The following is a 10928-nucleotide window of genomic DNA, read 5'->3' as shown; positions in this document are numbered from 1 at the left end:
ATGTAATGTAACACACACCCATACAATGCGCACCACCCCGTGATGTTTTTCTCACTCCTACTAGTGAATGTAATGGAACACACACCCATACAATGCGCACCACGCTGTGATATTTTTCAGAAACCTATCCTACATTGCCACTGCATGTTTCCTGACCTCCCCATGCTGACAACCCAGCGGTGCTTTTCTCCATCCTACATTGCCACTCACTGCCTATCCTAATTCAGACCCTCCGATTCACACCACCCAGTGATTTTTTTCTCACTTCTACTAGTGAATGTAATGTAACACACACCCATACAATGCGCACCACCCCGTGATGTTTTTCTCACTACTACTAGTGAATGTAATGTAACACACACCCATACAATGCGCACCACCCCGTCATGTTTTTCTCACTCCTACTAGTGAATGTAATGTACCACACAAGCATATAATGCGCACCACCCGGTGATGTTTTTCTCACTCCTATTAGTGAATGTAATGTAAAACAGACCCATACAATGCGCACCACCCCATGATGTTTTTCTCACTCCTACTAGTGAATGTAATGTCACACACACCCATACAATGCGCACCACCCCGTGATGTTTTTCTCACTCCTACTAGTGAATGTAATGTAACACACACCCATACAATGCGCACCACGCTGTGATGTTTTTCAGAAACCTATCCTACATTGCCACTGCATGTTTCCTGACCTCCCCATGCTGACCACCCAGCGGTGCTTTTCTCTATCCTACATTGCCACTCACTGCCTATCCAAATTCAGACCCTTCGATTCACACTACCCAGTGATGTTTTTCTCACTCCTACTAGTGAATGTAATGTAACACACACCCATACAATGCGCACCACCCCGTGATGTTTTTCTCACTCCTACTAGTGAATGTAATGTAACACACACCCATACAATGCGCACCACCCCGTGATGTTTTTCTCACTCCTACTAGTGAATGTAATGTAACACACACCCATACAATGCGCACCACCCCGTGATGTTTTTCTCACTCCTACTAGTGAATGTAATGTAACACACACCCATACAATGCCCACCACCCCGTGATGTTTTTCTCACTCCTACTAGTGAATGTAATGTAACACACACCCATACAATGCGCACCACCCCGTAATGTTTTTCTCACTCCTACTAGTGAATGTAATGTAACACACACCCATACAATGCGCACCACGCTGTGATGTTTTTCAGAAACCTATCCTACATTGCCACTGCATGTTTCCTGACCTCCCCATGCTGACCACGCAGCGGTGCTTTTCTCCATCCTACATTGCCACTCACTGCCTATCCTAATTCAGACCCTCCGATTCACACCACCCACTGATGTTTTTCTCACTCCTACTAGTGAATGTAATGTAACACACACCCATACAATGCGCACCACCCCGTCATGTTTTCCTCACTCATACTAGTGAATGTAATGTAACACACACCCATACAATGCGCACCACCCCGTGATGTTTTTCTCACTCCTACTAGTGAATGTAATGTAACACACACCCATACAATGCGCACCACCCCGTGATGTTTTTCAGAAACCTATCCTACATTGCCACTGCATGTTACCTGACCTCCCCATGCTGACCACCCCGCTATGCTTTTCTCCCTCCTACATTGCCACTCACTGCCTATCCTAATTCAGACCTTCCGATTCACACCACCACGTGATGTTTTTCTCACTCCTAATAGTGAATGTAATGTAACACACACCCATACAATGCGCACCACCCCGTGATGTTTTTCTCACTCCTACTAGTGAATGTAATGTAACACACACCCTTACAATGCGCACCCCCCATGATGTTTTTCTCACTCCTACTAGTGAATGTAATGTAACACACACCCATACAATGCGCACCACCCCGTGATGTTTTTCTCACTCCTACTAGTGAATGTAATGTAACACACACCCATACAATGCGCACCACCCCGTGATGTTTTTCTCACTCCTACTAGTGAATGTAATGTAACACACACCCATACAATGCCCACCACCCCGTGATGTTTTTCTCACTCCTACTAGTGAATGTAATGTAACACACACCCATACAATGCGCACCACCCCGTGATGTTTTTCAGAAACCTATACTACATTGCCACTGCATGTTACCTGACCTCCCCATGCTGACCACCCCGCGGTGCTTTTCTCCCTCCTACATTGCCACTCACTGCCTATCCTAATTCAGACCCTCCGATTCACACCACCACGTGATGTTTTTCTCACTCCTAATAGTGAATGTAATGTAACACACACCCATACAATGCGCACCACCCCGTGATGTTTTTCTCACTGTTACTAGTGAATGTAATGTAACACACACCCATACAATGCGCACCACCCCGTGATGTTTTTCTCACTCCTACTAGTGAAGGTAATGTAACACACACCCATACAATGCGCACCACCCCGTGATGTTTTTCTCACTCCTACTAGTGAATGTAATGTAACACAGACCCATACAATGCGCACCACCCCGTGATATTTTTCTCACTCCTACTAGTGAATGTAATGTAACACACACCCATACAATGCGCACCACCCCGTGATGATTTTCTCACTCCTACTAGTGAATGTAATGTAACACACACCCATACAATGCGCACCACCCCGTGATGTTTTTCTCACTCCTACTAGTGATTGTAATGTAAACACACACCCATACAATGCGCACCACCCCACGATGTTTTTCAGAAACCTATCCTACATTGCCAATGCATGTTCCCTGACCTCCCCATGCTGACCACCCCGCGGTGCTTTTCTCCATCCTACATTGCCACTCACTGCCTATCCTAATTCAGACCCTCCGATTCACACCAACACGTGATGTTTTTCTCACTCCTACTAGTGAATGTAATGTAACACACACCCATACAATGCGCACCACCCCATGATGTTTTTCTCACTCCTACTAGTGAATGTAATGTAACACACACCCATACAATGCGCAGGACCCCGTGATGTTTTTCAGAAACCTATCCTACATTGCCACTGCATGTTCCCTGACCTCCCCATGCTGACCACCCAGCGGTGCTTTTCTCCATCCTACATTGCCAATCACTGCCTATCCTAATTCAGACCCTCCGATTCCCATCACCCCGTGATGTTTTTCTCACTCCTACTAGTGAATGTAATGTAACACACACCCATACAATGCGCACCACCCCGTGATGTTTTTCTCACTCCTACTAGTGAATGTAATGTAACACACACCCATACAATGCGCACCACCCCGTGATGTTTTTCTCACTCCTACTAGTGAATGTAATGTAACACACACCCATACAATGCGCACCACCCCGTGATGTTTTTCTCACTCCTACTAGTGAATGTAATGTAACACACAGCCATACAATGCGCACCACCCCGTGATGTTTTTCTCACTCCTACTAGTGTATGTAATGTAACACACACCCATACAATGCGCACCACGCTGTGATGTTTTTCAGAAACCTATCCTACATTGCCACTGCATGTTTCCTGAGCTCCCCATGCTGACCACCCAGCGGTGCTTTTCTCCATCCTACATTGCCACTCACTGCCTATCCTAGTTCAGACCCTCCGATTCACACCACCCAGTGATGTTTTTCTCATTCCTACTAGTGAATGTAATGTAACACACACCCATACAATGCGCACCACCCCGTGATGTTTTTCTCACTCCTACTAGTGAATGTAATGTAACACACACCCATACAATGCGCACCACCCCGTGATGTTTTTCTCACTCCTACTAGTGAATGTAAAGTAACACACAACCATACAATGCGCACCACCCCGTGATGTATTTCTCACTCCTACTAGTGAATGTAATGTAACACACACCCATACAATGCGCACCACCCCGTCATGTTTTTCTCACTCCTACTAGTGAATGTAATGTAACACACACCCATACAATGCGCACCACCCCACGATGTTTTTCAGAAACCTATCCTACATTGCCACTGCATGTTCCCTGACCTCCCCATGCTGACCACCCCGCGGTGCTTTTCTCCATTCTACATTGCCACTCACTGCCTATCCTAATTCAGACCCTCCGATTCACACCACCCCGTGATGTTTTTCTCACTCCTACTAGTGATTGTAATGTAACACACACCCATACAATGCGCACCACCCCATGATGTTTTTCTCACTCCTACTAGTGAATGTAATGTAACACACACCCATACAATGCGCACCACCCCGTGATGTTTTTCAGAAACCTATCCTACATTGCCACTTCATGTTCCCTGCCCTCCCCATGCTGACCACCCAGCGGTGATTTTCTCCATCCTACATTGCCACTCACTGCCTATCCTAATTCAGAGCCTCCGAATCCCATCACCCCGTGATGTTTTTCTCACTCCTACTAGTGAATGTAATGTAACACACACCCATACAATTCGCACCACCCCGTGATGTTTTTCTCACCCCTACTAGTGAATGTAATGTAACACACACCCATACAATGCGCACCACCCCGTGATGTTTTTCTCACTCCTACTAGTGAATGTAATGTAACACACACCCATACAATGCGCACCACCCCGTGATGTTTTTCTCACTCCTACTAGTGAATGTAATGTAACACACACCCATACAATGCGCACCACCCCGTGATGTTTTTCTCACTCCTACTAGTCAACGTAATGTAAAACAGACCCATACAATGCGCACCACCCCGTGATGTTTTTCTCACTCCTACTAGTGAATGTAATGTAACACACACCCATACAATGCGCACCACCCCGTGATGTTTTTCTCACTCCTACTAGTGAATATAATGTAACACACACCCATACAATGCGCACCACCTCGTGATGTTTTTCTCACTCCTACTAGTGAATGTAATGTAACACACAGCCATACAATGCGCACCACGCTGTGATATTTTTCAGAAACCTATCCTACATTGCCACTGCATGTTTCCTGACCTCCCCATGCTGACCACCCAGCGGTGCTTTTCTCCATCCTACATTGCCACTCACTGCCTATTCTAATTCAGACCCTCCGATTCACACCACCCAGTGATGTTTTTCTCACTCCTACTAGTGTATGTAATGTAACACACACCCATACAATGCGCACCACCCCGTGATGTTTTTCTCACTCCTACTAGTGAATGTAATGTAACACACACCCATACAATGCGCACCACCCCGTGATGTTTATCTCACTCCTACTAGTGAATGTAATGTAACACACACCCATAGAATGCGCACCACCCCGCGATGTTTTACACAAACCTATCCTACATTGCCACTGCATGTTCCCTGACCTCCCCATGCTGACCACCCCGCGGTGCTTTTCTCCATCCTACATTGCCACTCACTGCCTATCCTAATTCAGACCCTCCGATTCACACCACAACGTGATGTTTTTCTCACTCCTACTAGTGAATGTAATGTAACACACACCCATACAATGCGCACCACCCCGTGATGTTTTTCAGAAACCTATCCTACATTGCCACTGCATGTTCCCTGACCTCCCCATGCTGACCACCCTGCTGTGCTTTTCTCCATCCTACATTGCCACTCACTGGCTATCCAAATTCAGACCCTCCGATTCACACCACCCCGTGATGTTTTTCTCACTCCTACTACTGAATGTAATGTAACACACACCCATACAATGCGCACCACCCCGTGATGTTTTTCTCACTCCTACTAGTGAATGTAATGTAACACACACCCATACAATGCGAACCACCCCGCGATGTTTTACACAAACCTATCCTACATTGCCACTGCATGTTCCCTGACCTCGCCATGCTGCCCACCCCGCGGTGCTTTTCTCCATCCTACATTGCCACTCACTGCCTATCCTAATTCAGACCCTCTGATTCACACCACAACGTGATGTTTTTCTCACTCCTACTAGTGAATGTAATGTAACACACACCCATACAATGCGCACCACCCCGTGATGGTTTTCAGAAACCTACCCTACATTGCCACTGCATGTTCCCTGACCTCCCCATGCTGACCACCCTGCTGTGCTTTTCTCCATCCTTCATTGCCACTCACTGGCTATCCAAATTCAGACCCTCCGATTCACACCACCCCGTGATGTTTTTCTCACTCCTACTACTGAATGTAATGTAACACACACCCATACAATGCGCACCACCCCGTGATGTTTTTCTCACTCCTACTAGTGAATGTAATGTAACACACACCCATACAATGCGCACCACGCCGTGATGTTTTTCTCACTCCTACTAGTGAATGTAATGTAAAACACACCCATACAATGCGCACCACACCGCGATGTTTTTCAGAAACCTAACCTACATTGCCACTGCATGTTCCCTGAACTCCCCATGCTGACCACACCGCGGTGCTTTTCTCCATCCTACATTGCCAATCACTGCCTATCCTAATTCAGACCCTCCGATTCCCACCACCCCATGATGTTTTTATCACTCCTACTAGTGAATGTAATGTAATACACCCACATACAATGCGCACCACCCCGTGTTTTTCTCACTCCTACTAGTGAATGTAATGTAACACACACCCATACAATGCGCACCACCCCGCGATGTTTTTCTCACTCCTACTAGTGAATGTAATGTAACACACACCCATACAATGCGCACCACGCTGTGATGTTTTTCAGAAACCTATCCTACATGGCCACTGCATGTTTCCTGACCTCCCCATGCTGACCACCCAGCGGTGCTTTTCTCCGTGCTACATTGCCACTCACTGCCTATCCTAATTCAGACCCTCCGATTCACACCACCCAGTGATGTTTTTCTCACTCCTACTAGTGAATGTAATGTAACACACACCCATACAATGCGCACCACCCCGTGATGTTTTTCTCACTCCTACTAGTGAATGTAATGTAACACACACCCATACAATGCGCACCACCCCGTGATGTTTTTCTCACTCCTACTAGTGAATATAAAGTAACACACAACCATACAATGCGCACCACCCCGTGATGTATTTCTCACTCCTCCTAGTGAATGTAATGTAACACACACCCATACAATGCGCACCACCCCGTCATGTTTTTCTCACTCCTACTAGTGAATGTAATGTAACACACAAGCATATAATGCGCACCACCCCGTGATGTTTTTCTTACTCCTATTAGTGAATGTAATGTAACACACAACCATACAATGCGCACCACCCCGTGATGTTTTTCTCACTCCTACTAGTGAATGTAATGTAACACACACCCATACAATGCGCACCCCCCATGATGTTTTTCTCACTCCTACTAGTGAATGTAATGTAACACACACCCATACAATGCGCACCACCCCGTGATGTTTTTCTCACTCCTACTAGTGAATGTAATGTAAACACACACCCATACAATGCGCACCACCCCACGATGTTTTTCAGAAACCTATCCTACATTGCCACTGCATGTTCCCTGACCTCCCCATGCTGACCACCCCGCGGTGCTTTTCTCCATCCTACATTGCCACTCACTGCCTATCCTAATTCAGACCCTCCGATTCACACCACCCCGTGATGTTTTTCTCACTCCTACTAGTGAATTTAATGTAACAGACACCCATACAATGCGCACCACCCCATGATGTTTTTCTCAATCCTACTAGTGAATGTAATGTAACACACACCCATACAATGCGCACCACCCCGTGATGTTTTTCAGAAACCTATGCTACATTGCCACTGCATGTTCCCTGACCTCCCCATGCTGACCACCCGGCGGTGCTCTTCTCCATCCTACATTGCCACTCACTGCCTATCCTAATTCAGACCCTCCGATTCCTATCACCCCGTGATGTTTTTCTCACTCCTACTAGTGAATGTAATGTAACACACACCCATACAATGCGCACCACCGCGTGATGTTTTTCTCACCCCTACTAGTGAATGTAATGTAACACACACCCATACAATGCGCACCACCCCGTGATGTTTTTCTCACTCCTACTAGTGAATGTAATGTAACACACACCCATACAATGCGCACCACCCCGTGATGTTTTTCTCACTCCTACTAGTGAATGTAATGTAACAAACACCCATACAATGCGCACCACCCCGTGATGTTTTTCTCCCTCCTACTAGTCAATGTAATGTAACACACAACCATACAATGCGCACCACCCCGTGATGTTTTTCTCACTCCTACTAGTGAATGTAATGTAACACACACCCATACAATGCGCACCCCCCATTATGTTTTTCTCACTCCTACTAGTGAATGTAATGTAACACACACCCATACAATGCGCACCACCCCGTGATGTTTTTCTCACTCCTACTAGTGAATGTAATGTAACACACACCCATACAATGCGCACCACCCCGTGATGTTTTTTTCACTCCTACTAGTGAATGTAATGTAACACACACCCATACAATGCCCACCACCCCGTGATGTTTTTCTCACTCCTACTAGTGAATGTAATGTAACACACACCCATACAATGCGCACAACCCCGTGATGTTTTTCAGAAACCTATCCTACATTGCCACTGCATGTTCCCTGACCTCCCCATGCTGACCACCCAGCGGTGCTTTTCTCCATCCTACATTGCCACTCACTGCCTATCCTAATTCAGACCCTCCGATTCCCATCACCCCGTGATGTTTTTCTCACTCCTACTAGTGAATGTAATGTAACACACACCCATACAATGCGCACCACCGCGTGATGTTTTTCTCACCCCTACTAGTGAATGTAATGTAACACACACCCATACAATGCGCACCACCCCGTGATGTTTTTCTCACTCCTACTATTGAATGTAATGTAACACACACCCATACAATGCGCACCACCCCGTGATGTTTTTCTCACCCCTACTAGTGAATGTAATGTAACAAACACCCATACAATGCGCACCTCCCCGTGATGTTTTTCTCACTCCTACTAGTCAATGTAATGTAAAACAGACCCATACAATGCGCACCACGCCGTGATGTTTTTCTCACTCCTACTAGTGAATGTAATGTAACACACACCCATACAATGCGCACCACCCCGTGATGTTTTTCTCACTCCTACTAGTGAAGGTAATGTAACACACACCCATACAATGCGCACCACCCCGTGATGTTTTTCTCACTCCTACTAGTGAATGTAATGTAACACACACACATACAAGGCGCACCACCCCGTGATGTTTTTCTCACTCCTACTAAATGTAATGTAACACACACCCATACAATCCGCACCACGCTGTGATATTTTTCAGAAACCTATCCTACATTGCCACTGCATGTTTCCTGACCTCCCCATGCTGACCACCCAGCGGTGCTTTTCTCCATCCTACATTGCCACTCACTGCCTATCCTAATTCAGACCCTCCGATTCACACCACCCAGTGATGTTTTTCTCACTCCTACTAGTGAATGTAATGTAACACACACCCATACAATGCGCACCACCCCGTGATGTTTTTCTCACTCCTACTAGTGAATGTAATGTAACACACACCCATACAATGCGCACCACCCCGTGATGTTTTTCTCACTCCTACTAGTGAATGTAAATTAACACACAACCATACAATGCGCACCACCCCGTGATGTATTTCTCACTCCTACTAGTGAATGTAATGTAACACACACCCTTACAATGCGCACCCCCCATGATGTTTTTCTCACTCCTACTAGTGAATGTAATGTAACACACACCCATACAATGCGCACCACCCCGTGATGTTTTTCTCACTCCTACTAGTGAATGTAAATTAACACACAACCATACAATGCGCACCACCCCGTGATGTTTTTCTCACTCCTACTAGTGAATGTAATGTAACACACACCCTTACAATGCGCACCCCCCATGATGTTTTTCTCACTCCTACTAGTGAATGTAATGTAACACACACCCATACAATGCGCACCACCCCGTGATGTTTTTCTCACTCCTACTAGTGAATGTAATGTAACACACACCCATACAATGCGCACCACCCCGTGATGTTTTTCTCACTCCTACTAGTGAATGTAATGTAACACACACCCATACAATGCCCACCACCCCGTGATGTTTTTCTCACTCCTACTAGTGAATGTAATGTAACACACACCCATACAATGCGCACCACCCCGTGATGTTTTTCAGAAACCTATACTACATTGCCACTGCATGTTACCTGACCTCCCCATGCTGACCACCCCGCGGTGCTTTTCTCCCTCCTACATTTCCACTCACTGCCTATCCTAATTCAGACCCTCCGATTCACACCACCACGTGATGTTTTTCTCACTCCTAATAGTGAATGTAATGTAACACACACCCATACAATGCGCACCACCCCGTGATGTTTTTCTCACTCCTACTAGTGAATGTAATGTAACACACACCCATACAATGCGCACCACCCCGTGATGTTTTTCTCACTCCTACTAGTGAAGGTAATGTAACACACACCCATACAATGCGCACCACCCCGTGATGTTTTTCTCACTCCTACTAGTGAATGTAATGTAACACAGACCCATACAATGCGCACCACCCCGTGATATTTTTCTCACTCCTACTAGTGAATGTAATGTAACACACACCCATACAATGCGCACCACCCCGTGATGATTTTCTCACTCCTACTAGTGAATGTAATGTAACACACACCCATACAATGCGCACCACCCCGTGATGTTTTTCTCACTCCTACTAGTGATTGTAATGTAAACACACACCCATACAATGCGCACCACCCCACGATGTTTTTCAGAAACCTATCCTACATTGCCACTGCATGTTCCCTGACCTCCCCATGCTGACCACCCCGCGGTGCTTTTCTCCATCCTACATTGCCACTCACTGCCTATCCTAACTCAGACCCTCCGATTCACACCAACACGTGATGTTTTTCTCACTCCTACTAGTGAATGTAATGTAACACACACCCATACAATGCGCACCACCCCATGATGTTTTTCTCACTCCTACTAGTGAATGTAATGT

Source organism: Cavia porcellus, unplaced genomic scaffold (genome assembly GCF_034190915.1).
Source record: "Cavia porcellus strain 051 isolate PalLab524CR breed Dunkin Hartley unplaced genomic scaffold, mCavPor4.1 scaffold_64, whole genome shotgun sequence".
NCBI classification, from domain to species: domain Eukaryota; kingdom Metazoa; phylum Chordata; class Mammalia; order Rodentia; family Caviidae; genus Cavia; species Cavia porcellus.
The sequence above is the reverse complement of the archived record's forward strand: the minus strand, read 5'-3'. Positions refer to the sequence as shown.